General features: G+C 42.3%; 1 long non-coding RNA gene across 3 annotated transcripts in view; it reads left to right on the top strand.

Annotated features, from left to right (window-relative positions):
• The window catches only part of LOC147031466 (uncharacterized), a 62,803-nt gene that overhangs the window by 11,910 nt on the left and 23,612 nt on the right, over nt 1–27,281 (top strand). For all 3 annotated transcript variants that reach the window (XR_015053180.1, XR_015053174.1, XR_015053175.1), the window contains exons 2-3: nt 1,720–1,816; nt 13,013–13,121. This is a non-coding gene — a long non-coding RNA (uncharacterized LOC147031466). The remainder of the gene's footprint in view (nt 1–1,719; nt 1,817–13,012; nt 13,122–27,281) is intronic.

Here is a 27,281-nt window from a genome sequence, read left to right on the forward strand (position 1 = left end):
GGTGATCCTATGTTGCAAGTCTGGATGTAATCAGCCCAGAACTGCAGGAGGAGTAGCACGACAAACAAACACACAAACAACATTTGCTTGCTTCTTTAACGGCCAAACTTGTTCCAATGTTCTTGTGCAGTTGGCCGGGGGAAGCATGCACAAGCCTTTCATGAACCGACTAGCCAGGCCTGACGTTCGACTATCGTTAGGGCAGGAATTTGTAATTTGGAAATGGTGTTGGCGATAGCTCACCTTCTCTTCTTGAAGGGCACCGTGGTATCTTTGCCATCTCCCAAATGATGCCAGTAGATGGGACGCCAAGTTTTACGCCAATCCGAGGAACGGCAGACACATTGATGAATCACCTTGCCTGCGAAACACTGGGATAACAGTTTTTAACTGGGTCGAGAGTCAAACCCAGGCGACACAGCTTCGAAGTGGTGTGCGTACCTCTGGCCATCCTGCCAGCCCGTGTGCTAATATTATTATTCTGCCATTATCATCAGCTGAAATTGACTGATTATTTTGTGGTTATAATAATTTTGACCAACAATATAACTTGGATGACATAGAGGCTGGAATCGGGATTTGACAAAGATCTTGAAAGAGAAAGATGTGACAAAGCAAACCAAGAAGAGGCTGGTGAATGCTCTGGTATTTCCAGTTGCAATGTATGGATTTATATCATGGACAGTAAAAAAGAAAAAGAAAGGAAGAAGATTGACAGTTTCGAAATGTGGTGTTGGAGACGAATGTCAAAAAGTCCACTACAAGGATAAAAAACAAATCCGTGCTTGAACAAATTAGACCGCAACGTACATTGGAAGCACTGACGCTAAAACAGAAACTGTCATACTTTGGTTGGACACATCATGCATGCAGAAAACGAAAGTCTGGCAAAGTCAGCCATGCTGGCTTGGGTTGACGGAAGAAGAGGAAGAGGCAGAAGTTGCTGTGTTTGAAGCATGGAGTAAAGGCTGCGATGAAGCTGCTCTGCCAGAGCTTCGGAAAGCAGTGCAGGATTGGGATGTTTGGAGAAATATGATCATGAATGTCACCAGAAATCGGCCACGACTTGACGGAACTGGATAATTGGTTATGATAATTTTTACTTCCACTAGGTGTGCAAACCTGCTGTTGAAGTTCCTGCATTTCCTGTGCGGACCACATTCTTGAGGCAAAGAATTCCTCAAGGACGACACATTTTCTCAAAATTTATTTGAGTTTAGTGTTAAACAATAGTAGTGACTGTTCAAAAATGTAATCATACTTTGGACAGAATATCTGATTATGGCAGTTTGTGTTTTTACTTCCGGTCGGTGTGTCCCAAAAAAAGCCATGATAAGGTATTTATACACCTCAACATGGAGTTTGTCCAAGGTGGAAAACCCCCGATGGGAGGGCAAATTAAGTCACTACAACCTCCGTTGTGTTGACTCCTCGTCCCCCTGGCTAGTTTGGTTGAAATTGGATAAGTAAAGAGTTAATGTATCGCAGTCAGACATACAAACAGACAGACAAACATACACCAAATTGCATAGTTTAGTATGATTCCAAGCAAATACAAAATATCCGATAACCTCATAACCCGGATCATTTTCAACATCATATGAGTTCAACAGAGCTGGCAGGATAGCTTAGAGGTGTGCACATTTGCGTTTGAGTTGTTTAGCCTGGGTTTGAATCGAGACCCACCGATTAACTCTCATCATGGTGTTTCACATGCAGGGTGAGCCATCAATTTGTGCGTCGCCCATCTGAAGGATGTGAAGATGGAGGACTCGTATCCCAACATAGGTCGTTGGTGGACATTAAAGATCCCACGGTAGGTTACCTTTCTCAAAAACTAGGCAAGTTATCGACAGCACTTTTGCCAAATTACAAAGTTCTACTCTTTCTGTACATTGCAAGGAGGGCAGTTTGTGTTTTCCCCTTCCCCAACAGATCCCCTTCCCCACCCCAACTTTTATATTTATTTTTGAATACGTACATAAGTATTGTATGTATATATTTAGTAAGGGATGGCATTATGGCTGGCCTACAAGGTATACACTGTCACTGTCTCTAAGCTGTCTTGCCTGGGTTCGAATCCTGACCTAGCAATAAACTGTCATTCTTGTGTTTCAATGTGTGTGCTGTCCCTTGGATGGACGTTAAACGGGAATCCTGTCTGATAAAATGGATATTAGAGATTCCACGGTGTCCTTCGTGAAGAGTAGGCAAGCTATCGCTGACACCCTGAACAAATTACAAATTCCTGCCCTAACTACTGCTGGGAGAGGAATGGCAAACTGCCCAGCATAAGCATTGCCAAGAAACTGCTTCAGCACAGAACCGATGCTCTGTAACAGAGCATGGGTACATCAGAATCAGAATTTTTATTAAGGAAATAAAATAGTGAAAACAAAGTTGTCATTTCTTGTATTGTTGTGCCAATCGAATTCGTATAGTCTGTGAAGCGAAGATTGAAGCAAGAGGAAAGGTAGTTCTAGTGAAGAGATCGTTACTTCGTTAGGACAGAGTTTGTGATTTGTTGGTGGAATTGAGGGGTTGTGCAAGCTGTGAGGCAGCTGGATAAACCAGTCTGGCCAGAGCTGGGATAACTTCACGCTTATTCCACACGCTCACGTCAACAGCAGGGAAACTTGCATTGTGAGCCAAATACGCTGAATCCTATGGATCCTCGTTGATATAGTCATCAATGTCCTGCTGTTCTTTATGGTTCTCCATGTTATTCATGGGACTTTTATCCTCCTATTGGTTTTCTTGTCGCTCCTCTCCCACACTCCTTTTCACTCTCCCAATTCTCGAGGTCGTTTTGCAAGCCTGATACTGTTTACATTCACTACTTGCTGTGGGCAAGGCATTTAATTTTTATAATTTTTTATAAATTAATCTTCATCTTCATCTTCCATTCATCATCATCTCCAGGAATAGACAGATAGATCCACATGTGTTAAGCTCGTCCAGACTATCATTCAAAACTGACAATCGCAGAATGACAGTTGTCACTGACAGGTAAGAAGCACTGTGCTGACATGAAAAAAGATCTCAGTATTTTAAATGACAGCTGTAATTACATCATTTTATCAAACGTATCCATTCATCAGTCACATCCTCCAGTTTTGAGCATCAAGTCAATATGAGCAGGCCAGAGCTTCTGATAAACACCACTGTTCCTGCTCACCAAGCTGCAAATGGGATTGTACCTCTCAAATATGTACTGCATCACACTTTCACTTTGTTGAAAAGTTTAGAAAACATTTTGAGAAACATTTGAATGATTTGCCCTCATCAGGATAGTATACAAATAAATATCTAACCAATGATGACCACATTCATCATTTATACATCAGATGCAACTCCTGGCTGTTATGGTGAGCATTGCCGTGTCCACTGGTGTGGCTTGTGTCCAATGGGGATCAGTGGAGTGCTTGTCACACTCCACATGTTTTGATTTTCCTGCCGATCACATCTGTGCTTTGTGGTTGAATGGTTTGCATTAGCAGGAACAATTGTCTGGGTGGCAGACAGATGGTTGTTCTGTGCGGATTATGTGGTTTTACTGTGAAACATAATCCGTGGGGATGCTCACCATAACAGTCAGGAGGTGCGTGCGTGTGTGTGTGTGTGTGTGTGTGTATACAGTCATGTGCCACTTAATGACGGGGTTACGTTCTGAGAAACGCATCGTTAAGCGACGTCGTCGTTGTGCGAACATCATTTTTTTTTCATTTTCGTTTTCGAACATCGTACTTACACAAAACTAGACACCTAGGCTACATGGTATAGCCTATTGCTCCTCGGATACAAACCTGTACAGCATGTTACTGTACTGAATACTGTCGGCAATTGTAACACGCATCCAAGAGAGACAGAAGACACGTTAGTTTTACCTTTGTGCTGTTCATGACGGCCATCGGTGTTGTTAGCAGCAGCTTACAATCTCCTCTCGCATCGATTATAGAAAGATGAAGAAATAGCGTTTGGATTTTATAAATACGTAATCATTGCATCGATGTTATAATTTATAAATGAAGAAACGAGCTCCTGTCAATTGTGATATATATTTTCGGAACAGTGCGATTGTTTTAACAACATGAAAAGCTTCACCAAAAAGAAACATGTGTTTTAATTTCGACTGTAACAACGATTTATTCACAGAATTCTTCAATTCAAAGGTAATTTACTTGCTGGAAGGTAAACGTGCAAACATTGGTTCAGTTTGAAAGCCGATTTCCTTGAATCACGATTTTGCACGACCCTGCTTTTTTCGCGATGACATTTTATGGACCTCAACGATCGCATTATAACAGGGCCACACTGTCGTTTATTATCATTATGAAGTATTATGTACTGTACAGCGTACATAATTGTACGTGCTATTTTTTTACGACTGGCAGCGCTACGTCGGCTACATCACTCGGCGATAGGAATTTTTCAGCTACATTTTTTTTTCAGAGCTGGCAGATCCGTCGTATATACGATCCATCATTGCCCGGAACGTCATTAAGCGGCGCATGACTGTATATATTTTATATATTTTTTTATACATATTTTTTTATTATTTTTACTCATTTATTCATTCATTCATTCACTTATTTCACTACTTTATCTGTCAAGCTGTTCAGACTTTCTTTAAAGGCAATGGTCATACAAAATAATTTTTATTTCTACTCATGTTTATCTCAAACTATTAGGTTGTACACTACATTGGCAGCAATATGTACAAATATACAGAGCATGTGTGTGGTTGCGAAGCTGATCCTTGGGATTAATTGGGGCAATGAAAGTACATGGTATGAGAGGGTTGTGGAAATTTTGGACAACAGGATTAAGTTTTTAGTGATCGAGGCTTGTTTTCCCAGGATTGGTCAAAACCATTGTTGAGTAAGCTTAATATTTGTAAGGCTATTCAGGATCTGCATGAGAAATATGTTACAGCTCTGGTAGATAAAGCAGCTCATAATTTTGTAGTGGTTTGTAAAAAAATTTACATCAATATTTTATTCAGGGAGTTAGGTATTGATAGAATTAACTTTACTAGTAGAGGAAATAGCACATACAGTATGTTCCACATCAAAAGCCTCTCCAAGACATTATAGCCAAGCATCAGGAAGTTTTGTGTAATAATTTTAACATTAAATGCAAAGAGGTAAATTTATGTATTCCTCTCTTTTCTGGATCCATAAGCTTCATAAACCCCATGTAAGTTTAGGTTTATAGTGGGAGCTCGGCAATGCACTTTGAAACGGTTGTTGGTTATGGTTAATTGAGGTTTACATGTGGTTAGGAAGCAATTTAGGAAATATTGTTAAGTAATTGGTAAGAATTCTGATATTAACACTTTCTGGAGTATTAGTTCCACTTTAGAGTTCTTGGATAGGATTAGATTCCTCGATATTAAATCTGTTGATGTTTTGATTTTTCCACCTTGTATACAAATTTGGATTTAGTACTGGTTAAGGATGCACTCTATAGTGTTATTGATAAAGTTTTAGCTCTTATGATAAATTTTTATGTATCAGGTTTGATGTCATTATTTTTTAAGAAAAAATACCTGGATATGAGTTTTAATTGTTTTGACCAATAAGAATTTAAAGATGCTGTTAATTTTGTTTTGTTTAACACTTTTGTATCTTTTTTGTGGGAAAATATTTCAACAAATAAAAGGCATTCCAATGGGAGGGAACTGTAGCCCCCTATTAGCAGACATTTTCCTGGTTTATTGTGAGTTTGCATTTGGAAGTTCATGAAGGAGAAGAAGTTAGGCTTAGCTAAAATGTTCGCTTCTACATGTCGTTAAATTGATTATATTTGTGTGATTAATTACATGATTTTTAATAGGCTGATTCATAGAATTTATCCAGAAAGTCAAATAGCAGATAAGAGTAGTAATGATGATATTGTTGTGACATAGCTGGATATGTTAATTCGAGTTGGAAATAATTGCTGGGCAGGTGCATCTGCTCAGGGCCCTCGGGTAATATCCAGGACCCCCAAAATATAAAATAAAAATAAATTATATGAAAATAAAACAAAATATACAATCAGATTGTTTGTCTTCCATATTATATTTCATTATATTCTATCCATGTGTGCCAATTCAGATGAATAAACAGCATAAACTGTACTGAGTATAATAAATAATATTGTGTGTTGGTCCTTATTTTTACTTTTTTTTCTCAATTTACATCTCTGCAAAAAAAATCAGTGAAATTTAGGCGAGGTACCAAAAGGGCCACTAAAAGGAACCATTGCCCTGGGCCCCTTTTGTTCTAAGTTCGGCCCTGGTTACATTGTGTTTTTGTCTTAGCTTATTAGATTTGCTAGAATTTGTTCTGTTGAGGATGATTTTGTGTTCGTGCTAAGAAGACGTATTCCATTATGGAAGAGAGGGGTCATTGTGCTAATAGTTTGATTAGGTCATGTGAGAATGTTTTTAGACGTCATTGTAATCTCTTGTTTAAGTTTGCTTGGTTTTTCTGTGAACAGGTTCCAAGCATTGGAAGTCGTGTGAAACAATTTTTTTTTAAATAATAAAGATTGAAATGTATTTGCATTATTTAATTAATTAATTATATAATCAACCGTAAGTGTGTCATTCGTGTTTACTGGAAAGGGAACTTCAATATAAATGGCCTGTGTACATTCTGTGGTGGTAAGGTAAGAAGCAGAAAGGTATTTCTGGGTAATAATAGATGGGTTGAAGTGTGTGTGCATGTGTGTGTGTGTGTGTGTGTGTGTGTGTGTGTGTGTGTGTGTGTGTGTGTGTGTGTGTGTGTGTGTGTGTGTGTGTGTGTGTGTGTGTGTGTGTGTGTGGGCTTTCTGTTGGTGTGCAGGGTTTCTTCTTGTCCATCTCGACGGAGGGGTTATTCTTACAAATAGTTTTTGTGAGGTTCACCTGGCTGCACCTTGATGGGGTTGAGGGTAGAGTAGCAGCCAAAACTAGAATCCTATCCTGGTTCCTCCTGATGACTATCTTTGTCAATGTGTTTTTTTCTGATACTCCAATGCTGTATTTGGTCAGTTATTTGATTCTTGTTCACTTCCTGCCAAGACTGGTTTTATGGCTTGCAGCTGTGAATATGGTTATTTACAACTTATGATGATTAAATGTTACAATATTTCTTGGGAAATAAATTTTGTGGCACTTTTAATATTCTTTCATAATTCTTCTTCTTCTTCTTCTTCTTCTTCTTCTTCTTCTTCTTCTTCTTCTTCTTCTTCTTCTTCTTCTTCTTCTTCTTCTTCTTCTTCTTCTTCTTCTTCTTCTTCTTCTTTTCCTCCTCGTAACATTAGGTTTCAGAAAAGGCCATTATGCACACAGGGCTGCTGAGGCAGTTTCATTGGTTAGGCCGCTGGGGGTTACAACCTGGATGGGTCGCCACTCCGACAAAGAATACTACACTGCAAGTGCAGGAATTTGTAATTTCTTCAGTGCGCTGGCGATAGCTCGCCTTCCCTTCATGAAGGACACTGTGGTGTCTTTAACATCCACCAACTCATGCTAGCAAATGGGACGGCCTGTTTGACATCCATCCGAGGGACAGAGCACACATTGATGAATTGCCTTACATGTGAAACACCATAATGCCAGTTTAAAGCTGGGTCGAGATTCAGACCCAGGTCAGACAGCTCAGAAGCGAGTCTGCATATCGCCATGTTACCCTGCCAACCCTTCCGACATAATTCTGATTCTGAAGTGCCATACATAGAAAAGAGCGTCGGTGCTGCCAAAGCTTTGTTTGTTGGCAAGGGATTACAATCCCTAGTCACACATACTAGATACGTAAAATACCAAACAAAATATCACCATGCTGGCCATATCTAAAACATGCCGTGGGCCCTATCTGGCCTCTCACTTTTTTATCGCAGACAGGTCGATGGTCTCTGTCTTCTACCGCCTCCTTTCTGGTCTTGCACCCTCTGCTCTATTCATGTTTGGCTTCCCTCCCCTGCCCCAGGCTTAACTCCAGAGTGCACACTGTCCCCCATCAACCCCTTTCTAGTGAAACTCCCAAAATCTAGCATCACTGCTCATCTCCACTCATTCATGTCTCTTTTTCCCGACCTGTGGAATCAACTTCCACATTATTTTCAATTTCATTCGTCCCTCCAGGTCTTCAGACAGCTGTTCAACACCATCTCAAATCTTCCGCCACCCCAAACTATGATCTTTTCTACCCTCAGTGAACCCTCCCCCCCCCCATTCCCAAGCCCACCTTCAAAATTTCCAGTTTTTCTCCCTTGAGAGTTTGCTTCTGCATCCATCTTGTTCACCCTGTGCATCCTCCCCTACCCCTCATTCCTCCACACACCCATTGTTTGTCCAAGTCTCCCTCCTGTTTGCACAAATCTCCTGATATTTTGTCCTTCAATCCTGCTGTTGATGTTTCTCCCCCCTCTCTTTACTGTTCTTCTTGTTCAGTGTTCTCGCTCTTCCATGATCCATGACTTTGTCCACAAAAAAGGGAAGAAGAAAACCCACTCAAATATTCTGAGAGTACAATGATTTTGAAGGTCTGGTGTTGGCATAATGGTTAAGGTGGCTGGCTTAAGGTCTCTGGGTCTTGAGTTTGAACCCCTGGTGTGTCGTTGCATTAACACGAGGTGGGTCGATTCAGCCTGTCAACCTTCTGAGGTTGGTAAAACGAGGACGGGCTTAGTGGTAACGGTGAATTGCATCAGTGGCACAGTAGTGCCTCCAGAAAATTATGCAACCAGCAACCACACATTTGAACAAATAAATGATTTCATGAGATTATAATATGAGTTCTCTTCCAAGAACGTCAAAGCAGGAGGAGCACCATTCGGCCCACCAAAGAATTGCACTCTCATTAGTTACCAAAGGTTGTTTGTCTGTGCACTATCCTTTTAAATCCATCCATCCATCCATTGGGACCACACTCTGTGCAGAGCGTTGGTGCTGCCAAAGCAGTCTCCTTGGCTATTGGGCACAATCCTAGACGGGTCGTCACTCTGACGCAGGATACCAGCAAGCTGGCATTCATTTTGCCGACCTCGGAAGGATGACACTCAGAGTCAACCCCACCTGGTATAAATTCAACATCCAAGGGGGATTTAAACTCAGTATCCAAGGATCCCAAGCCCACCACCCTAACCATTATCTCAAGCCCACCACCCCAACCATTAAACCAACACCAGGCTTATCCTTTTAAATGCTGAGCATCAAGCAAGAAAACAGCATGCACGATTCTTTAAGTCTTTGTAATGACTCAGCTAGGGTTTGAAGTACCGACCTTCCACACTCAGAGCAGCCACTTCAAACATTACACCACCGAGGCTGGTGTAATTTAATTAGTAAATGTCATTTTCTGTCTGTCTTTCTGTGTGTAACACCAATCACACCAAAACTATTGGGCCAATTGTTACCCAACTTGGCACATGGACCAAGTTTGAACTCGTTATGACATGAGATACTTGGTTCATCTGTAGTCGTGGGGGTTGGGGGGGGTTTTGATTTGACAAAAATTCTCAATGTAAATGTGTATCGTGTGGCACTACCCAGTGGTGGCAGAGGGTATTACAAGTCAGCTGTGTAGATGACTTGCATATTTGCACTGTAAATGTGCCCAGAGAGGGGGAAGCCCCAAAGTCACCCTCCACGAATCAGGGGAGGCAGGGGAAGGGGGGTGGGAGTCCAGAGGGAGGGAATCTTTGGGGTGGGAGTCCAGAGGGGGTGGCAGGAGGGAGGGTAAGGGGTGGGGGGAGGGGTGGAATGAGGGAGGAGAAGGGATGGGAGGAGAGAGGAGATGGGCGAGGAGGAGGAAGCAAGCGTTTCCTGGCAGTGCCGGTACCCCTGCTAATGCTTACTATAATTCACGGACCAGTGGAGTGTGTATGTTTATTTGTTACACTATTCCTCCTGCAGTTCTTGCCCGATTACATCCAGACTTGCTACATATGATGAGCCAGACCTCAGTTAGTGTACAGGGGTGTTTTTATTTTTGCGGATGGTCTTGGGGGGGGGGAGGGGAGAGACACACATTCTCAATGTAAATGTGTATCATGTAGCGCCGCTCCAGGTGGGAGAGGGTATTACAAATTCCCACCCTTTACAGTGCAGTATTCCTGTCCCCACATTTTCCAGTGCAGTGAGATGTTTTGAATTTTGTAGCGAGAGGTATTTTGGAGAGGTGTTTTGAATTTTGTAGCGAGAGGTATTTTGGAGAGGTGTTTTGAATTTGTAGCGAGAGGTATTTTGGAGAGGTGTTTTGAATTAAACATTTGAATGAGGATAAAAACATAACCCCCACCCTGGCTGCTGCTTCTCGTATATTCAGTTCTTAATCAAATTGTTGTTGAAAGAAGGAATAACGGTGCTCTTCCTGATCGGTGGGGAAGGGGTCGAGCATGGTTTGCACGTCAGCACTTCCGCATCTGATCAAAAGTGAATAATTTGTTAGGAATCGAACCAATTGCATTGAATTATTTGTATTACGTATGCAGAATGTAAATTAATATACAAATGTTCCACAGTCTCCACGGAACTTCACCAAGTGTAAGTCATTGTTGCACGATGCTACACAATCTCATACAAGGAAATGTGGCCATTTGTCCCTTCATTGCCATGTTACACTCTCGGGTTCATTTTTTGTTGTTGCTACAACTCCAAACATCAATCTTCTGAATGTTTTGCTGAAGTCGAAATAACCCGATTTTGATCGGGCGACCCAACTTGCACGAACACCTTCAACTTTTATGACGTTCAGCAATCGGCATATATTAATATATCTACTGTATGGTAAGAGAAAATATTTTCTAGCCGCTACATGTACAGCTTCATATACTATGGACAACATGGTGTAATTATGGGATGAGATGTATCATACAATCTCCAGAAAGTTGGTGCTGCCAAAGCAGTTTCTTGGCACAGGTCATACTGCGTGGTTTAACTTTGCCTTGCCAGCAGTCAGTCGGGGAAGAAATTTGTAATTTGTTCAGGGTGCCGTCAATAGCTCACCTACTCTTCATGAAGGACACTGTGGTTGTAGCAACTAATGCTCGCAGAAAGGACTCCCAGTTTACTATTTAACTGAGGGACGGCACACAGATTGATGCCTCACCCTGCCTGCGAAACACCAAGATGACAGTTTATAGCTGGACCGAGGTTCGGACCAAGGTTAGACAGCTCAGAAGTAACTGTGCATACCTCTCGGCTGTACTGCTAGTCCAGTATGAGTATATGCTTAGTGTAATCATAAAGAGGCATTCCGATTAAATAGATACTCCTCTCATCTCAAACAAGGTCACCTCTTTCACTTTAAACCACAGTTTCAATAATTAAAGGCAATTCAGATTGTCCATAGAAGTGAAATGGCAGGAAAAAAATGAGAATTAACATGGACTCCACAAATGTATGGAGTAAAAAAGATGACCGAGATGAGAGGGAAAAATAGTGATTTGTATTAAGTAAAGTGTGAAGGTAAAAATGTGTAAAAGTATTTGAATTTGTTATGGAAGGATGGTAGACAAACGGATTGTTTTTGAAGGGGAGAGGGAGAAATTGACTTCCTTTTGAAAGGAGTGGGGGTTGGAAGGGGTGGAAGTGGAATGCCATGCTGGGCACCTGTTCTTTTTTGTCTTCTTTCGCTTACTTATTGACCTTAGCGTTATGCTATCCGAGAGCACAGAGCATTCACTGTCAGCCAATGGTTCTTCTACACTGTTAAAAAAAATTTCAATTAAAAACACAATACCAGTGTTTTTAAGGCCTCGTTAGAGATACGTGGAAGGATAACTTTGAGTTATGTGCACTCACCTTTGAGCTATCTAGCCTCAGTGAGAATCTTGACCCAGCTTTAAACTGTTACCCTAGTGTTTCACTTGCAGGGCGATGGACCAATGTGTGCACTGTCCATCGGAAGGACGTGAAGCTGGAGGACACATCTGGCGGCACTGCCATTGGTGGACGTTATTGATCTCATGGTGCCTTTCGCGAAAAGTAGCTGAGTTATCACCGCCACACTGCACAAATTTCAAGTTCTTGCGTTGGCTGACTGCTGTGAAGGAAGACTTACCAATAGACTTAATTGGAGCACCGGCACCCCGTCAATACTCTGGTATAGAGGGGTAAAAATAGAGAAAGGGACACAGAGAGAAAGAGAGAGAAAAATATTTGAGGTGTCTTTTTTTTTTTGTCCTTCGAGACAGAACATACATATTATGCATTGTATGTGAGACTTCTAACGAGGAAGACATTTATCTGCACCCACAAGAATTTTCACTCAAAATCCTCAGGACATACGGCCAAAGCTTGAGAGACATTTCCCAAATAATTCAATCCTGGAGGCCTTTGCGTGTTATGCAGTTTATCAGGTCTGTAGTTTTCATGGTTTGTTGGCTGTTTGTCGAAAGGTCTCCATAAAAGGTGCTTAGAACAAAAGAACTGCAGAGATTGAAAGATAATTGATTGATCGAAGAATTAGTAGGACATGTAAAATGACAGGAATGCAATGAATTTGAAAGAAACTATTTGTGGTTTGCAAACCCAAGTCGTGGTTTTGCGGTTTAGTTAAGAAGAGCTATTTTTCATGCACGGTCAATCGTTAATGTCGGAGAGAAAGGAACAGCTGCAACGCTAAACATAGTTCTGGCAATAGGAAGGAACTCGGTCAGTTTTAGTGAAGTGACCTCACATAATCCAATGCATTAATATGACCAAAAAAGTTGAGTTATTACAGTATTAATGCCGATCCACCATGACTTGTTGTTTGGGACAAATATTTTCTTACAATCCACAATGATACATTACGTATATCATTTGGTTACGTTGAGTCTTGCTTTACAGCATTAGTTGAATATACTAAGTTTGGTGAATAAAAGATAATGAAATTCACAAAATGTGGGGAGAGAATTATTATTATATTTGTTAATGGAGTCACCCTTAACCTTTAATGTAGCCATTCCAATTTTCAAATTAATTAATATGTTTACAAATCAACCGATTGAGAACAACTTGACTGAACATGAAACATTTCCTCTCCTGTGTCTGTAGACAATAGATCATCCACAAATCTGCAAGGTGTCACGGAGATGTAAATTGAGATGTTGGACCAAAGTGTGCTGAGGATGGTGCAATTGTTCACCTCTGCGATATCACACTGGTGTGTATGTCCAAGGTATATTGGATTTATAGATAGATGGTGCTTTCTATATTACAAGTTGAATAATAAGTATGCGTTTATGCATAGTCGGCGTGCCTCACGTCGCTTCTCTGATAGGTTCAATCAAAAGACAGAATGTTGTACCTCACAAACGTATCGCATGGCTTCGTGTGAGTGTCATTGAGGATGTAAAATTGAAGTAAAACATGCAAAAAAGGATCTTTTACAACACGTACTCATTGTTGGCATTGTTGTGGTTGTTGTTGTTGTTTGTGTGCTCCTCTCGTGTACTTGTAAAGAGTTCCTGCTGTCATCGAATAATAAATGTTAATGTTGGAACCACAACATCAAAGCTCTAGGTCCTGCTTCTTCTTCCTCAATATGGAAACACGGGCTTTTGAAACAGGCAAGTTTGTGATTAAAGGAATTAATTTTTGTTCCAAGTTAATGGTACCATTTGTATTACTAGTGCGTGCCCGTACGTGCGTGGCCGTACGTGCAAAAAAATAAAATAAAAATAAACATGAAGAATTGTGACTTCAATCGTGACGTCATAGCACCGTGTCCTGTCATTGGTTTGGTAAATAAATGGCCATAACTTGGGAACCACTTGTCCGATTAATATCAAACCTTGAAAAGGCACATCCACAGGGCCCCAGCAAAATATACGTGGCAAGTTTCAATTAGATCGGACCAGTGGTTGTCGAGAAACAGCGGTCACAGACACGCACACACACAGAGATTGCTGGAATTATAGATAGATTGTACAACAGCAGAAACACTTTAGAAAAAGTGTTACTGAGGGAGAAATTGGGCTCCTTTTAAACACAGATTAATACAATATAGTGCTTTGCCACAATAAAATGAACACCCCTGATTTTATTTTCTTTAATATATATATTTTTTAACAATCACGATTTGAAAACAATCAGATTACAAAAACAGTAATAGGATCTCGTAGCATGTCATTTATCATCATATTGTGCCTGAACCTGTTAAGGGATCAAACCGTTAGCCTGATGTAGATTTTACCAAAATGTGTCGTAGATTTTGTTGCAGCTCTTGTGTATTATTTGGCAGAGTTGGGCTTATCCACAGCTTCCGATCCATGTTCTCAGATGTATTCATTGGCATCCATGTCAGGACTCTGTGGTGCCCATCAGGCCAGAATCTGCAGCAGCCTACTCTGAATAGTTCAGGTGGAGGTGGTTCTGCACGTGTAGCATGTGGCAGATTCTCCCTGCAGTAAATGTGTTCCAATCCTCTTTGTCTCTGTGCTGATGACTCCACCCTCTGATCGGCAGGCATCAGTCTCTTCACTCTCTGCAGACCTGGATAAAATCACAAGCTGGTCAAACGCTTGGAATATGTCTTTCAATCCTCACAAATCTCACACCCTCACCATTGTCTCTCCGAAACGACCGTCTGGAACCCCCCTCCCCCCCCATCTACTTTCTCAACAGTCCTCTTGAAGAAGTCCTTTCATTCAAGCTTCTGGGTCTCACTATCTGCCACGATCTTTCCTGGGAAAGCCACATTTCCAAGCTATCCTCCAAAACCAGTTGCCGCCTGGGCATCCTCCATCGTGCAAAGTCCTTCCTTGGCCGACCTGAGCTCCTGACCACATACAAAGCTTTTGTCTGCAGTGTGATGGAGTACTTCTCTCCCCTCTAGGCTGGTGCTCCGACCTCACACCTAGCTCGGCTTCATGCTGTGGAAACCAAGGCTTTTGGAATAATTGGTATCTCCCGCAGTGAGGCCGAGTCATTGGGTCTCTCACTTTCTCAGTACAGGCAGGTCACTGGTCTTTGTTTTCTACCATCTCCTCTTTGGCCTTGCCCACCCTGCTCTGTCTGTAATCTGCCTCCACCCCCCTCCCCATATTTCCACAGGGCTCTCAAGGTCCTCCAAAAACCCCCTTCTGGTGAAACTGCCAAAATCAAGAATCACTGCTCACCTTCACTCTTTCATTCCTCTTTTTCCCCGCCTTTGGAACAAACTGCTACGCTCTCTTCAATCCCGCTCTTCCCTCCAGGTCTTCAAAACAGCTGTTCACCTCCATCTCTTATCGTCCCCCATCCAAAACCATCATCTTTTCTACCCCGATCAATCCACCCCAAACCCACCTCCTTCAACTTCCCTGTTTTCCTTCCTGAAAGTCCCTGTAGTACCATCTTGTTTACCCCAGTACCCCACCCCATCCCTCTCCCTTCCACAGGTATCCTATTGACTTTGTGCCCCACTATTCTGTGCTTCCCTCTCCCCCTCCTCTTGTCTCCTGCCTTGTTACATGTTAGTTCTTGTTATATTTTGTTATGTCAAAGGTGGTCTGTAGTATGCAGTTTTTTCATCTTTGAGAATTACAATAAGAAATTTATTTGAAGATATATTGTTGTGGTGCCGGGTTCGGTGGCGAGGACGACCGCTGAATGGAGCAGTCGTGCCGTCTCCCACCGAACACTGGAATTGAAAGGTCGTCACCCCAGATAACTCCGGAGTCGACGGGACGCTTAAAGGACCGTGGTCGCCAATATTTTGACGGCGTGAGGTAGGTCCACTTGTCTAATTCCAATTTACCTAAGTACCCACGCCGTCTAACTACCGGGGAAGCCACACCCTCGGCCGACTTTGTCTGAACCGTGTCGCTATCACCGACTCGGATCCGGTGTAATCGAGCGGAGATTACCAAAGCCGCGCTGGACCAAATGAACAATTTCCGGCACAAACGGCCTCACTATTTCTCAAGCCCGCACCGTGCTGGGTCAATGATAGAAACGACAGGCAACGAGCTGGTACATTTAACAGGGGTTTATTTTACAATAGGGAGGGAGACACAGAGCAGACTTAATCACGAATATAATATGCAATGTACAGTGAGCGAAAAGCACTTAACAATTCTACTTTTCTACAGACTGGCACCACGCACACATACACACACCCAAAAGAAATGGACCCCGTCGGGTCTTTATTGGACCCTCCAGCCGAGGAGGATAGGTCAGCTGGGAGGTCAGAGTCCGGCTGTTCACCTGTCCGCCTCGTCCGGTTTGGTTGGTCTTGTTCAGTGAGACTCGAACCCACAGCTTTGACGCAGCACCAAGCACCAGGGGTGAGGGATATGTGACGGATGCCAGCCAGCACGAAGGTGGACGAGACGAAAGGAACCCTTGCGCTGCAAGGACGACCAGAAAACCAGACCAGACGAATGGATCACAAACTAGCCAAGCGAGAGCAGACCAGCGCCAGCACAGCCAGAATGTGCCGAACACTCTCCCTCCCCCTCGCGCGCGGGGGCCAGAGGTCACCTCATCCCTCATTGGACAGGGGGGGGCGTGTCGGTTGCCTCGGTGGCCTGCCTTCATTGGGCGGAGGGCGTGTCGATGCCTCCGCCCCCCCCCCCCGAAGAGGCCCGCCCCTCGTAGAGGCTGCGCAATAGTATATGGCGTTCTGGCTTCCCATTGGCTGGCGAGCGTCAGCCGACGATGGCTCCTCGCTGAATGGACAAGAGGGACTCCAGGCCCTTTTTTGGAGCGAAAACCAGAGCGCCAGCGACCGATGAAACCCCTCCTCCACACGTGTTCGGCACGCCAGCGCGCGAAGAATGCGAATAGTGCCGAAAGCAGAGGGGGCTGTTGCCGTCAACTCCTTTGGAGGGTTGTTGGGGAATTTAAGATGTAAAAATATCTTACTGTAAAATAACCCACAGCACACATGAAATTCCTCTTAAACACAGGGAGGAATCTAACTATACACATACTTATCGAAATAACTAAGCTTTGGGACTGCTGTCTGTGTGTTAAAGGCTTCCAAATTCATAACAATAACAATAACAACATATATATATATATATATATATATATATATATATATATATATATATATATATATATATATATATATATATATATATATATATATATATCATTATGGATTGACAAAATTTTTACTTGTCTCTCCTGCTAAGGGAATATAAACATATTTAATGGAAAAAGAAAATGTTTAACAAAAGCGGCAGCCCTAGTAATTGATTGAACTCAAAGATGATAGAATGGAGAAAACAAAGGAGGTATGATACACCTAAAAAACGAAGTGTTCAAAATGGCTCTTTCTCGGGTTACGGTATTACATTATGTCAAGTAAACACCATTAAATGCACAATTCTGTTTAAACACAGACACTGTAGAAGGAAACGGCCCATGTCATCAAGATAAATAGCACAATCATTCAGGATGTCAGGCAGGTGACCCTGAGCACAATTGCAGGAAATAATTAACGTGGACTAACAACAAATGTAAAATGTTAGTACTTGGGAAAACTAGTGTTTGCAAGACCGTATACATTTGAATCAGTGACTTGGGCAGGTGTAATTGAGTTCCCCACCTTCCTCCCTCAACCCGCCCCCCTCCCCCTCCCCACTATCCACCCAACAGGTGAGATACTTATGCATTCAATGCTCAAATAGTAGGATAGTTCATGAGTAGCTAGCTCCCCCACTTTCGTTGTGGTTGTCTCTCTTCAATACTTGACAGGGTCACCATTAATTAAGAACTGCCCTTCTGATGCGGTTCTAGTAAAGGGTGGAACATTTAGGAGCGTATAGCTTTCATACAGGGACATAAACTCGGTTGTCCTGCCCGCATTTAGGTTGTGGATGGTAAAGATCCCCGTGGTATCTTGTGAATCAGTTGGCCATTGAATGGTGGTTTGCGAGTTTGTAACCCTGCTATAAACTGTCACCTTGGTGTTTCGCATGTGGAGCGATGCACCAATGTGTACGCCGTCCATTCGATGGGCGCTAATCCAGAGGACCGTCTGCTGACACTGGTCGTTGGTGGACGTTAAAGATCCCACGGCGTCTGTCGTGAGAGTCGGTGAGTTATCGCCGGTACGTGTGAACAAATTCCATTTCATGCCCAGACTGGATGCTGGGAAGGCAACAACAAACCATCCAGAATAACCCCTGCCAAGAGACTACTTTGGCAGCACCAAAGATTCTGTCAAGAGGATGATGATAATGATGATGATGATGATGATGATGATGATGATGATTATTATTACCTTGAAGCACCAATTCAGCAATTCAATTACAAGTTTGTTTCATAATCTGTTGCAGCCATTGATGAATTTAAACTTTGTCTTAACTCATACATGTTATGCAATGGAGAAAAACAAACCCTTCCGTAAGTATAATGTCCATGAGACGAGAGACTCAATATGAGATTCAACGACTGGACACTAAATATGCCTTCAGTTTACTTGTTAACAATAATTTATTCAACAGCAACAGAAAGGACAAGCCATGCTTACTGTCATTGAAAGGCACGGCAAGCGATTAAAACATGTTTCAACCTTGAAATCTCCCAAACAAGCTGAAAATATTCATCTTCAAATGAATTGACCAACTAAACTTGCAGTATACTTTACCAATTTTAGACTGCACTCCAAGTTAACAACGAGAAAGGCACTCGGTAGAGCGCGTACCTCCGCCATGCTGAACACTTTACATTTTGTATCTCACTGATCGGTCGGATCTGAATCCGAAATCGAATGGGCTTGTTCTTGTCACCGAACCAACTCATTCACCTTGTTTTGTCATAATCCTTCCACAAGTTTTTGAGATATCGTGCTGTGCATAATTTAGCCCGATCTCTCAATGGTGAAGAATCACTGTAAAATTCTCATATCTGGATCCGGATCTTCTACAAAATCAAATAAATTCGTCGTTGTCACACACCCAACCTGTCCACCAAATTTCGTCTGAATCTGTCCATAACTTTTTTGTGATATCCTGCACAGAGACAGATAGAAATGGGTGAAAACAAAACCTCCATCTACCTTCAGTGGCAGACGTAATAATGGCCAGGAACACAGCTTGGAACTCATTATAACTTGATAATGCCAAGATTTTGCTTTTCTGCTCTGCATGGAAGATGTACAAGTATATATATATATATATATATATATATATATATATATATATATATATATATATATATATATATATATATATATATATATATATATATATATATACATAGACACAGATATCTGCCTCTCTCTCTCTCTCTGACTCTCTCTCTCTCTCTCTCTCTCTCTCTCTCTCTCTCTCTCTCTCTCTCTCTCTCTCTCTCTCTCTCTCTCTCTCTCTCTCTCTCTCTCTCTCTCTCTCTATATATATATATATATATATATATATATATATATATATATATATATATATATATATATATATATATATATATATATCTATAATTCCAGCAATGTGTGTGTGTCTGTGATCGCTGTTTCTCGACAACCACTGGTCCGATCTAATTGAAACTTGCCAGATATATTGCTGGGGACCAGAGTATGTGCCTTTTCAAGGTTTGATATTAATCGGACAAGTGCTTCCCAAGTTATGGACATTTATTTACCAAACCTATGACAAGACACGTTGTTGCGTGGGCGTGACCGATGGGGAAGGGAAGCTCAGTCACGTTCCCCATTACGGGTTACAACGTACGGGCTTCCGGATAGTGATGACTTCGTGTATTCTAATAATTTCTCGATTTCTTATGCGCATCTATAGATAAACACAATGCCCCAAAGTTATGATCGTTTTCATATTAGACAGTGTATAAATTTCGGTAACATCAGAGTGCTGGTATGCTCCGAACCAGGAAGTAAATTTTTTTTTCTCTCTCTTCTCTTCTCTTTTTGTTTTTCCTTGCCACGACATTGCGAAAAGGTAAAATATGTTGGCGCTAATTGAAGAATTGGGTATTAAAACTAAATTGCGAATAATCGTAACTGCGAATAATATGCGAACTTCCGGGCCACCCACGTACAGGCACGCGAGAGCGAAGAAACGGCCTGTGTGGTTGTTGTTTGTTGCTCGCGGTTTGAATATTTATTTATTTATTTTTATTATTATTTTCTTTTATTTTATTTTTTTTAAGGGCAGTTTACTAGTATATATAATATATATATATATATATATATATATATATATATATATATATATATATATATTTCTGTCTCTCTTTCTCTCTTTCTCTTTCTCTTTCTCTTTCTCTTTCTCTTTCTCTTTCTCTTTCTCTTTCTCTTTCTCTTTGTCTCCACCCTCCCTCCCTCCTCTCTCTCTCTCTCTCTCTCTCTCTCTCTCTCTCTCTCTCTCTCTCTCTCTCTCTCTCTCTCTCTCTCTGTCTCTGTCTCTGTCTCTGTCTCTGTCTCTGTCTCTGTCTCTGTCTCTGTCTCCCTGCTGGTTCTTGGGACATTGTGTGTACTGCCATGGCTGCTCCTTGCTTCAGGTCATGAGTTCATGTCTTCTGCCGTGCTGTTTGGTGTTTCGACATTCCCCTTTTTTCGTTTCCCATGTTTCGTGTTTCTACTTGCGAACTTTTCCCCGTGTTTTTTCCTTTCTATCTGGAGAATAAAGAGAGAGAGAGAGCCTACAGTTTCGTGTGGAGAAAATCGAAGGCCGAAGGTCTGGCATGGCCGCCGGGGGAGGTTTTTCTCGTTCACTGCCACCGTGTTCTTTGTTAATTCTCAACTTTAATCGTTGATTTCTTGGTGTTTGTGAAAGCGCCTTATTTCTCTCGGTAAAGTTTACTAACTTGTTTTCTTGAGTTAGAATGGCGGGGAACGTTTCCGTGTCGAGATGTTCGAGTCACTAACTCGTAAACACGCTGTTTTTTGCTTCCCTCCCAGTGAGGTGGAACTTAACATGTGCTTTCCGCCATTGGTAACATCGTTGGTTTACATAATATTCGTGCTGCTTCTCGCATGAATAAGAAGTTTGTCGTGTTTGTGTCGGAGGAACACGTGGTCGCCACGGTGGTTGAGCATGGCCTGTTCATCAAACCGAACATTTACCTCTCTATGTTCGCTTTACAGGCCCCAACAGTTAAAGTTAACATTAATAATAATAATATTCCACCATTTATAAGGAACCAGGACTTGTGTAACCATATAAACAAGTTCGGTAAGGTTGTGTCGAGGATCTCAATGGTGCCGATGCGTAATGTTGGCGATAAATTTAACCACGTCATGTCCTTTAAAAGAGTGGTTTATATGATACTACCTGAAAATGGAAAAACACTGAATGTTGTACTCAGTGTAAAAATCGACGGGTTTGAATCCAAAATGTTTGCCTCCTCAGAGGTTATGACGTGTTTTGGGTGTGGAGCTTATGGGCACGTGAAGCGTGTTTGTCCCAATGCGGTTATACCACAAGAAAGTGAAGGTGTGGTGAGGAACGATTCTTCCTCACCACAAACTAATGGGGAGAAGGTGAATCGGGAGCCTAGCCCCCCCCCCCCCCCACCGGCTGAGGTGTACGACAAATTGGACTCATCCACCCCGACCGGCGTTGGAGAGAGGGTGCGTAATCGTCACGTAATTAATCCACTCCCACAAAACGAGGAAGTGAAAGTGGTTGCTTCCTCTCCTTTACCATCCACTGTACAGGACAGTGTGGACGAAATGGAGGTATCTATTACGGATACCAGGAAAAAAGGCCAAAAATGGTCAAATGTTGATGCCTTTGATGCGAAGGAGCAGAATAAGGTCCAGATCGTGCCAGGCTCGGTGGAGCTCCAAGGTACGTCTCACATGGGAAACCCCTTGGTGGTACCGGAGTCGTGTGCGGGTGTGGAAACTTCACTTGCTCCACTGGCCGACTGAGTGGGACACAGAGAACAGTGAAGTATCTCAGGATGTTTTAAGTGTTTGTCCTGTTAGCCAAACTTGTTCAGACGAGTTAACAGCTATGTCTGACAGTGATGGAGAAATAGATAAAGGGGAAAATCCCTGTGAGTTAAATGTCATCCCCTCCCTCACAGATGATGATGTAAGGGTTGTAGAGGGGAAGGACATGGACAAGGCAAATTCAGAGCGGTCCATAAACAGAGCAGAACTTTCTGTTGAGCCAAAAGAAAGTGTTCCACAAGTAATAGGAGAGGCCATAGATGAAGCACTTGATTCAGATGAAACCTCTTCTACCCCACATTTCAGTGCTTTAAACTCTCAAGAGGATGAAGGGGGAAACGACACAACCTTAGTGTCTCAAGAAAATGTGATTAAATTCCTGGATGATACATTCAGGAAAAGAGAAGTAAAAATCAAAGATTACTTCCCGAATTTACACAATTTCATTAAAACTGCAAGGAGTATGATTCGTGAACCTTCTCAGGCTAACATGTCAGAGCCTCATTTCCAAAGGTTAAGGAAATGTGTTTCTCAGGCTGGTAAAGAGCTTCTAGAATAACTTACAGAATGGAGATAAAAGTAGCATCCCTGAACATCAATGGAGGCCGCAGTTGTGTGCGTCGCCTCCAGGTATTTCAGCTCTTCCAAAATAAAAAAAATTGATGTGTTGATGCTACAGGAGACGCATGCAAATCAGTCTTCTGAGGATGAGTGGTGTAAAATCTTTAATGGTTGTCTTTTTTTCTCGAGTGCGCTTGTTGAGGCCAAGGCTGGTGTGGCAATAGTGTTGCATCCTCGACTCCAGCCTTCGCAGAAAACTTTTTAGGAAATTTGCAAAGGTTACTTACTGTCTGTGCAATTTGTCAGTAGTAACCTAAAGATTTGCATGACAAATGTTTACTGTCCAAGTGCTAACTCTGAAAGAGGTGCCTTTCTGTACAAGTTGGCAGAGTTTGTAAGCACCATTGACTTGACCATGTTGTTGTGTCTGGGGGGTGACTACAACTGCACCCTCGACCCACAACTTGATCGGAACACTTGTGAGCCTCATCCACCCAGTGCAAGGCCTTTGGCACAGCTAGTCAAAAAGTTTAAACTGGTGGATGTGTGGCGGGTACAAAACCGTAATATCCGTCAGTATACATGGGTTTGTGCATCAAGAAATGTTTTGATGATGGCTCGCCGAGACAGATTTTATGTTAATCATGAAATGGTAAACATTGTTAAGAACTCTTATATAAGGTCGTCTGATTTTTCTGATCATCACATGATTGTTATGGTGTGTGACTTTCCTCATCGTGTCTGTGGAAGTGCATATTGGACTTTTAATTTGAAACTTTTTAAAAGTGCACGTTTTATAGAAGCTTTTAAAATGGTTTGGGAAAAATGCGAGTCACAAAAGGGTTCATATTTGAACTTAAGACAATGGTGGGACTGCACAAAGTCCCTAACCAAATGTTTTTGCCAACAATACTGCTCTTACAGCACATACAACGCTTTTGGTGTGATATCTGCTTTAAAAAACGATATACTTATCTGTGAGCAGAAAGCTGGATTGTCTAGCGTGAATTTCCAGCAGTTGTCGGAGAAAAGGACCCTTCTGGCTGAAATGGTGAAAGCGCAGGGCCGCTTGTGCATTCGTCCAACTGCGGAACAAAAAAATCCAACTTGACACACCAAACAAAGGGTTCTTCAATTTGGAAAAAAACGGTCAAGACCTCTCAACAAATCCATGCTTTGCGCTCTTCTGGTGGTGATTTGTTGACCTCCCAGAGTGATATCAAGCATGAGCTACAAGACTATTTTTATAAACTCTTCGCAAAAAGAACTGTGAATGAGGAGAACAGGAATGCGATGCTTGAACAGCTCCCTTCTCTGTCTGAAGACCAACAACAATTGCTTGAGCCTGGCATTTCGCTTGGAGAACTTACTGCTGCGATCAAGGATAGCAAGGATGGGAAACCCCCTGGACGAGACGGCCTTCCGGCTGAATTTTATAAGGCTTTCTGGGATATTCTCGGCCCTACTCTTCTTGAGGTCTATCAGGAGAGTGTTGAACAAGGTGAATTGCCACTGAGCTGCCGGAGGGCAGTTTTGTGTCTCCTTCCGAAGAAAGGAAACCTGCATGAGACCGCAAATTGGCGGCCTATGTCACTCCTCAACACGGACTATAAAATATTGTCAAACGCACTTGCAATCTGTCCAAAGGAAGTCATCTCTTTCTTGATTGGCACTGATCAATCACACGGTGTTCCAGAACGTTCCATATATGATAATTCTTTTTTGGTGAGAGACTTGATCAGTCTCGGTCGAACTACATCTCCCGGTTTTGGTTTATTACTTTTAGATCAAGAAAAAGCTTTTGACAGTGTTAACCATTCTTTTTTGTTTGATGTATTAAGGAGAATAGGGTTTGGGGAAAAATTTATTGCTTATGTGAAGTTATTGTACAAAAATGCATCCTGTCTGCTGAAGGTTAATAATAGTCTTTGTTACCCCTTCTCCTTTCAGCGAGGCATCCGTCAGGGCTGCGTGTTGTCGGGCATGCTCTACAATCTATCCGTTGAACCTTTATTAGTTTTACTTCAGAACTCTGTGTTAGGAGTCACTCTTTCAAAAAACTCCAAAGTAGTTGTTTCAGCTTCTGCTGATGATATTTGTGTTGCTATTGCAAATCAAAAATATGTTTCTGAGGTCTCTCGTTGCCTTACCCAGTTTGAGCTCGCTTCTACTGCAAGGGTAAATTGGAAAAAAAGTGTAGCTTTTTGGGTGGGGCCCAGATCTCCTTCCTCGTCCCTACCTGTTTTACCAGGAGGAATACAGTGGAGTAGTGATGGGTTTAAATATTTAGGCTTATTTCTAGGAATTGAAGCATATGAACAAAAAAATTGGGAGAACTTCCTGGAAAAAATTAAATTGAAACTGGCAAGGTGGAGAAGATTGTACCAACTTATCTTGCTTAAAGCCGCTGTCACACCTTGACGATTTAGCCAGCGTATGCTGATTTATGAAAAATTTGTCTAAATCGCTGGCACACGTCGAATACGTTATGGGTACGTTTTGTATACGTTAAGAGCACGCTGAAAAACACTGCCATACGTCGTAGTACGCTGGCTTTAAACGTTGTACTTTTGGGTTGTCCTCAAATTTTTGCATGCTTGAAATTTTACGACTTATGCCGGCGGATGACTCACACGTTCCACTACGCTGGCCATAAGTTGTAGGCACGTTATGCGATTGTTGACACACGTCGGACACACGTTACTTGTAAGTTACTCATAAGTCGAAACACGTCGAGGTAATGTTTAGCGTACCCGAAACTTATTTCTAACCTATGAGTAACGTTTTGTAATCATGCTACACGAACGTTGTTCACACTTCGCAACACGTTACTTGAAAGTTCCTCATACGTCGAAACACGTCAAAGTAATGTTTAGGGTACCCGTGACTTATTTATAACCAATGAGTAACCTGCTTGGGAATTATTTGTAAAGCATGTGCTACGCACAAATACGTATGTAGACGTATTTGACGTCTTCAGGACGACCACAGAACTAACTGAACACGTTTCTAACTTACAGATACCGTATAATGGCGTATTGGCAGCGATTAGGGGAATTGGTATATAAAAAGGGGCTTCGCAGGAGGAACTCGTCTTTTTTTTAGACTTCGTGGTGAGTACATGTCCATGTCATTCCGAGAGATGGAGGATACGGCAAGGCTGAGACGACAATACTTACCTGTCCTTGAACATCAACATGACCTCATCGAGTTGACACTGCACCAGTTGCGTGCCAATAGAGCCGAGAGAAGAAGACGTGAACGGAGGAGAAGGAACTGGGTCAGACCATGGATCGGGAGGCGACGCCATTATGGCATATATGACCAGCTCATGGTGGAACTCCGGAACGAGGACCATGCATCCTTCATCAACTTCCTGCGAATGCCCCCAGCGATGTTCGACGAGCTGCTAGCCAGAGTGGGTCCAAGGATAACCAAGCAGTACACCTACAGGGATCCACTTGAGCCTGGCATGAGGCTGGCACTGAGCCTGCTGCTGTTGGTGCCGTGACTGCAGTGCTGTGGAAGCGATTTAACTCGTTCAATGAAAACGATTTCAATTGCGGAGCACCAGCGTCCAAAAACAATAGGCGAGTGACAGGCATTTATTAAAAGTGAAGTTGCAGCCTATGAATCGAAAACCTCACGTAATCGTCGACGATACGCTGACACGCTATGCATACGTTAGACTCGTTGGGCATAGGTTGTGGACGCCTAAAACACGCTAATCAATCGTTGGTATAACTTATCTATAAGTTATCGAGGCGTTCTGTGTTCATTACTAGTACATTATGCATTTGTCCAAGTCGTTTTGAATACTTTAAAAACTGAAACAAAAAAATAGTTCATCGTGGGAATGAAAAAAAAATTAGCCGAAAAGAACATCGAACAATGGTGCAAAGTAGTCTCCTATTCGTGGACACGAGGATCCATCATCACCCACACCCTCCCCATCACGCTCACCTACTACTACTGACATGGACCTTCTACTACCACTACTACTACTACTACTACTACTACTACTACTGACACGCTCACCCAATACTACTACTACTGATACTACTGACATTGACATCTACTCAACATGGAGTCTGGAACACTAACCGGTTCCTCTTGTGAACCCCATTTGTATATACCGATTCCCCTAAATGCTGCCAAATCGCCATAAACGGTAGATGTAAGTTAGAAACACGTTCAGTAAGTTCTGTGGTCGTCCGGAAGACGTCAATCAAATTCGTTTACATACGACAATGTGCGTTTGAGATATGTTACACATAGGTTCAAAGCATGCTACTCATAGGTTCAAAGCACGTTACTAATAGGTTAAAAATTAAGTTTCGGGTATGCTAAACATTACCTCGACGTGTTTCGACTTATGAGTAACTTACAAGTAACGTGTGTCCGACGTGTGTCAACGATCGCGGAGCGTGCGGAGAACTTATACCAGCATATGCGGAACTTGTGAGCCATAAGTGGAGTACGTCGTAAAATTTTCAGCATGCTTGAAATTTCACGATGTACTAGACGTACCACGGAATATGACAGCGTACTTCATTGTTTTTCAGCGTGCTCCTAACGTATACACAACTTACCCATACCGTATTCGACGTGTGCCAGCGTTTTAGACACATTTTTCATAGGTCGGCATACGCTGGCTGAATCGTCAAGGTGTGACTGCGATGTTGACACTTCCAATTTTCAGGCGGTTATGATTTAAATCGGCGTGCGGCAGGTTTTTAACAGGCTACGCCACGAGTTCGTCGGCGATACGTGCAGCGTGCTATGCCTAAGTTAAACTATTGTTGGGCATAGGTTGTGAACGCCGACAACAAGCTAACCATTCGTTGGTATAAGTTATCGAAAAGACAACGAAACGTTCTGTGCCCATTACTAATATGTTATGCATACGACCAA

Source organism: Eptatretus burgeri, chromosome 2 (genome assembly GCF_056783735.1).
Source record: "Eptatretus burgeri isolate ZD-2024b chromosome 2, Ebu_testis_v1, whole genome shotgun sequence".
NCBI classification, from domain to species: domain Eukaryota; kingdom Metazoa; phylum Chordata; class Myxini; order Myxiniformes; family Myxinidae; genus Eptatretus; species Eptatretus burgeri.